We start from the raw sequence: 6,000 nt of genomic DNA on the forward strand, positions 1-6,000 counted from the left end.
TGTTCCTAGTGATGCTTTCTAAGACCCACTTGACTTCACATTCCAAGATGTCTGGCTCTAGGTCAATGATCACGTTATCGTGACTATCTTGGTCATGAAGATCTTTTTTGTACAGTTCTTCTGTGTATTCTTGCCACCTCTTCTTAATATCTTCTGCTTCTGTTAGGCCCATGCCATTCCTGTCCTTTATCGAACCCATCTTTGCATGAAATGTTCCCTTGGAATCTCTGATTTTCTTGAAGAGATCTCTCGTTTTTCCTATTCTGTTGTTTTCCTCTATTTCTTTGCATTGATCACTGAGGAAGGCTTTCTTATCTCTCCTTGCTATTCTTTGGAACTCTGCATTCAGATGCTTATATCTTTCCTTTTCTCCTTTGCTTTTCACCTCTCTTCTTTTCACAGCTATTTGTAAGGCCTCCTCAGACAGCCATTTCGCTCTTTTGCATTTCTTTTCCATGGGGATGGTCTTGGTCCCTGTCTCCTGTACAATGTCAGGAACCTCCGTCCAGAGTTCATCAGGCACTCTATCTATCAGATCTAGTCCCTTAAATCTATTCCTCACTTCCACTGTATAATCATAAGGGATTTGATTTAGGTCATACCTGCATGGTCTAGTGGTTTTCCCTACTTTCTTCAATTTAAGTCTGAATTTGGCAATAAGGAGTTCAAGATCTGAGCCACAGTCAGCTCCTGGTCTTGTTTTTGCTAACTGTATACAGCTTCTCCATCTTTGGCTGCAAAGAATATAATCAATCTGATTTCGGTGTTGACCATCTGGTGATGTCCATGTGTAGAGTCTTCTCTTGTGTTGTTGGAAGAGGGTGTTTGCTATGACCAGTGCGTTCTCTTGACAAAACTCTATTAGCCTTTGCCCTGCTTCATTCCGTGCTCCAAGGCCAAATTTGCCTGTTACTCCAGGTGTTTCTTGACTTCCTACTTTTGCATTCCAGTCCCCTATAATGAAAAGGACAAAAAAAAAAAAAGAAAAGGACATCTTTTTCGGGTGTTAGTTCTAAAAGGTCTTGTAGGTCTTCCTAGAACTGATCAACTTCGGCTTCTTCAGCGTTACTGGTTGGGGCATAGGCCTGGATTACTGTAATATTGAATGGTTTGCCTTGGAAACAAACAGAAATCATTCTGTCGTTTTTAAGATTGCATCCAAGTACTGCATTTCGGACTCTTTTGTTGACCATGATGGCTACTTCATTTCTTCTACGGGATTCCTGCCCACAGTAGTAGATATAATGGTCATCTGAGTTAAATTCACCCATTACAGTCCATTTTAATTCACTGATTCCTAGAATGTCTATGTTCACTCTTGCCATCTCCTGTTTGACCACTTCCAATTTGCCTTGATTCATGGACCTAACATTCCAGGTTCCTATGCAATATTGCTCTTTACAGCACCGGACCTTGCTTCTATCATCGGTCACATACACAACGGGGTATTGGTTTTGCTTTTGCTCCATCCCTTTATTCCTTCTAGAGTTACTTCTCCACTATCTCCAGTAGCATATTGGGCACCTACCAACCTGGGGAATTCCTCATTTAGTATCCTATCATTTTGCCCTTTGATACTGTTCATGGGGTTCTCAAGGCAAGTATACTGAAGTGGTTTGCCATTCCCTTCTCCAGTGGACCACATTCAGCTGTGGTCCATGTGATCAGATCAACTAGTTTCCTGTGATTATGATTAGTAACACCTAAAACAAAATACAGAAAATCAAAAATAAATTAATATTACTAGAAGATATGCCAGATAAAGGGCTTCCCTGGTGGTTCAGCAGTAAAGAATCTGCCTGCAAAGCAGGAGCTGCAGAAGATCTGGGTTTGATCCCTGAGTCGGGAAGATCCCCTCCAGGAGGGCATGGCAACCCATTCTAGCCTTGAGAATCCCATGGACAGAAGAGCCTGGAGGGCTACAGTCCATGGGGTCACAGAGTCAGACACAACTGAAATAACTTAGCACTAAGGCATGCATCGGAGAAGGCAATGGCAAGCCACTCCAGTACTCTTGCCTGGAAAATCCCATGGATGGAGGAGCCTGGTAGGCTGCAGTCCATGGGGTCGCTACAAGTCAGACATGACTGAGCGACTTCACTTTCCCTTTTCACTTTCACACATTGGAGAAGGAAATGGCAACCCACTCCAGTGTTCTTGCCTGGAGAATCCCAGGGACGGGGGAGCCTGGTGGGCTGCTGTCTATGGGGTCACACAGATTCAGACACGACTGAAGTGACGCAGCAGCAGCAGCAGCAAGGCATGCATACACATTGCTTATAGGGCTTCCCAGATGGCTCAGTGGTAAAGAATCCACCTGTCAACACAGGATCCGCTGGAAAAGGAAACGGCAACCCACTCCAATCTTCTTGCCTGGGAAATCCTATGGACAGAGGAGTCTGGTGGGCTATAGTCCATGGGGTCACAAAAGAGTTAGACACGACTTAGTGACTAAGCAACAACATTGCTATGGCTGGCTCATAAATGTATATATTTAATAATATTACAAAAACGAATAGAACAAAAGAAAACCACTAGGGATCACAGTGGAAGTTCCTAACACAATTCTCAGAATCAATAGGTCAAGCAAAAAATAAGGGTCCAGAAAATATAAACTATACTGAGTAAATGTGAGATGAACACATAATTTTGTACAGGGAAAAGTCACTAAAATTGACAGCTTGTTAGACTACAGATTAATTTCTATTTTTCATGTTTCAGCACTATGGCAGAAATGAAGTCCCCAAACCTTCCACCTACAAACTATCTTTTAAAAATGCTAAACACACACACACACATATATGAAACTTTGGACTCACTGGATTAGAGAAAACAGTTGAAGCCAAAATTCAAGAATGTGGGCAAACTAAAGGCATTTTCAGATATTATAAAAACAGAAAAATGTATCATCACTGAGAGAACTCAAAAAGAAGGTACTTCAGGGAGAAGGAGGGTGATCCAAAAAAAGGCATCTGTGGTCAGGAAGGAATGAAAAGTGAGGACAATGGTAAACATATAGATAAATTTAATAAATGTTAACCTAGAAAATAATAACAGCAATAATGTCTACTTCGAAGAGTTAAAGTAAGAATAGAGCCAACGCCAAACAAGAGGGTCCTTGCCTCCATCAGGAGGACTGATTGATTATATGATTGAATCTTTCCACTCAAAAGGCTAAAATCTGAATAAAATAAACCCAAGTTAAGGAGAAAGAAAAAGAACAGAAATTAATGACATGGAAAAAATCAATAGGATTAGTCAATAAATCCAAAAGCTGGTTATTTGAAAAGTAAGCAAGCACTAAGCAAGTCTGGCCAATTAAAAAAGAGAAAAGGTGGACGCACATGCATGCATACACACGCACACAAGTAAGTATAAACAGGAAACAGTGCACTGCCGACATGGAAGACTTTTTCTCTTATAGCAGACTACTAGACATAACATTACGTTAACATATGTTAAATTTCAACAGTGCTAATGATTTTCTAAGAGGACATAAAGTATTAGATTGAAGAGGCAGAAAACCTTAGAAAAGCCAATGATGGAAAAAACGGAAAGGTAGTTAAATACTAACACCAACTTCTTTTTTAAAAAAAGCAAAAACAACCACCACCAGCAATCCAGGCGGTCTGCAGTCAGATTCTGCCAGACTTCATGATCAGATCATTCTTCTGCTTCAGAGCACGAAGAAAACTTTCCCCTCTCTACCACTGAGGACAGCATAACCTTGATTATGAAGTCAGACATGGGAGGAGGGTGAAAAAACATAATACCAATCTCTTATCAATACAGATCCCAAAATCCTAAATAAAATGTCAGCTAACAGACTCTATCAAACAACCCATACGTGCACTTTAAATTATCCCAGGATTTTGGTGACAGAAAAAACTAGCAAAATAATCTCCTGTGATGTTAACAATGTTAAGAGGAAAACTACATGGTCATATCAATACATGCTATACAGAAGCATTTGGGGAGGGGCTGGAAATCCACAAAACAGAAACTGACTTAATCTGATAAAGAAGATCCTTAGTGAGGAAACACTGGCAACACTCCCTTAAAACCAAGCCCAAGACAAAAATGTCCTATTTAATAGTCAAGGCTCTGGAGAGGTGGTCCATAGAAAACAAGAAATGAGTACAAACATTAGAAAGAGACCTCTGTTGTTTAACAGAAAAGAAGAATGTCCATGTACAACAAGCAGACAAATCATCTGGAAAAAAACGATTAAAACGAAGAGACCTCAGAGAGGAGGCTCCAGGTCTAGCTGGGGGCACCAAATCAAACTTAGTTTGCTTCCAGACTTAGTCCCGCAAATCTATTTTCTGCAGAGTAAAGCATCGGGGATGACAGGCTTGTCCCCACCCCCAACCTCGTCTCCCATCTTAAATGAAACAGCATCTTGTTTTAAACTAGATGACAGAAATCTTCTGAAACCAAAATTTGACTTGTGACGACTCAGCGGCGCTTTATCTGCTGCCTGCAGCGCCCGCAGCTGCTGCTGATGGATAAGCGCGTCACGGCGGGCGAAATGCTCCCGATAGAGGGCAAGGGCGAGCAGCCTCCGGGAACGCGTCTCTCCAAGCGAGCAGCTCTCATTATATAAACTTACCTGCTGGCAAACGCAGTGCCCACACCTCAAAAATGAGATATTCAGGGTCCGAATTCCCTTTTTAAAAAAAAATTCCAAAACTAACGGCGTTCCCCGGATGCGCGGGGAGGAGGCGTCCCCCTGCGCTCCTGACAGGCTGCGCATCCCGGGCCACCGGGCATCCCAACGGCGCCTGGGTCCAGGTGCGCCGCGCGGCCGGGCCAGCGCAGTGGGGCCCACGGCTCCCAGGGGCCCGGACCCCACGGGGGGCCCGCCCCGCCTCGCAGCACCCGGGACAGCGCCCGCGGGGCCGCGCCGGGGGCGCCTCTGGGGCCCCGTGTCCGCGGCGCCGGGCTCCGTCCAGCGCTCCTGGACACCCCCGGCCCGGAGGGGAGGCCGGTCTCCTGCCGCGCCACCTGCGACACGGGTCCGGCCGCCCTGGCTGGACGGGCCGGACGCCGCCTCTGCGAGGGGCAGCCCCGCCACCCGCGCCGGACCCCGCACCCCGGACCCCGCACCCCGGACCCCCATTCCGGACCTAGACCGGGACCCGCCGCCCGAGATGACCACGCGGCTCAGACGCGAGGCGACAGTGGTCGGCGCCGCCCCCACTCACCCGCCACCTCCGCTCCGCAGCCAGTAGCCGCCGCGGCTCCCGCGCTCCCTCACGGACTTCCCGAGGGGCCCCAGCCGCTGAGCGGCGCCCCGAGCCGCCTGCAGGGGGCGCGCGCGAGCGGCGCACGGCAGCCTGGGAGATGTAGTCCCGCGGCCCTGCGCCGTATCCCGCCCACGCCGTGCCTAGACCGCAAAGCTCGGTGCCTAGATCGCTAAGCGTGGAACCGGATCCGCAAAGCGCGGTGCCTGAACCGCAGAGCTCGGTACTAGGACCGTTCAGCGCGGTACCGGAACCTCCCAGCTGGTACCTGGACCGCCAAGCGTGGTAGCCGACCAGCAGTTTCAACATCTCGGGAGGACTTGGTTGGAAACTCAAACGCCCCCTCGCCGCGGCTACATAGGGTTTGCTGTATCAAAAACTCTGAGGGTGGGGCCCAGCAATCTGCCTTTTGCAAGCCCTTCAGTTGATTCTTAAGTTCCCTTAAGTTTGAGAACATCTGCTGTAAGTCCAAGTCACTCCAGTACTCTTGCCTAGAAAATCCCATGGATGGAGGAGCCTGGTAGGCTGCAGTCCATGGGATCGCTATGAGTCGGACATGACTGAACGACTTCACTTTCACTTTTCACTTTCACACATTGGAGAAGGAAATGGCAACCCACTCCAGTGGTCTTGCCTGGAGAATCCCAGGGACAGGAGAGCCTGGTGGGCTGCCGTCTCTGGGGTCGCACAGAGTCGGACACGACTGAAGCGACTTAGCAGCAGCAGCAGCAGCTGTAAGTCCCATGCACCTACT

The 6,000-nt window shown here is 47.3% G+C and overlaps 1 protein-coding gene across 2 annotated transcripts in view; it reads right to left on the reverse strand.

Annotated features, from left to right (window-relative positions):
* The window catches only part of SPECC1 (sperm antigen with calponin homology and coiled-coil domains 1), a 229,286-nt gene extending 224,009 nt beyond the window's left edge, over window positions 1-5,277 (reverse strand). For both annotated transcript variants that reach the window (XM_055407385.2, XM_088828936.1), the window contains exon 1: window positions 5,208-5,277. The gene's annotated coding sequence lies outside the window, so the exon portion shown is untranslated. The remainder of the gene's footprint in view (window positions 1-5,207) is intronic.
* Window positions 5,278-6,000: the final 723 nt, after the last annotated feature.

Source organism: Moschus berezovskii, chromosome 20 (assembly GCF_049115385.1).
Source record: "Moschus berezovskii isolate FMDL1 chromosome 20, NW_MosBer_1.0, whole genome shotgun sequence".
Taxonomy (NCBI): domain Eukaryota; kingdom Metazoa; phylum Chordata; class Mammalia; order Artiodactyla; family Moschidae; genus Moschus; species Moschus berezovskii.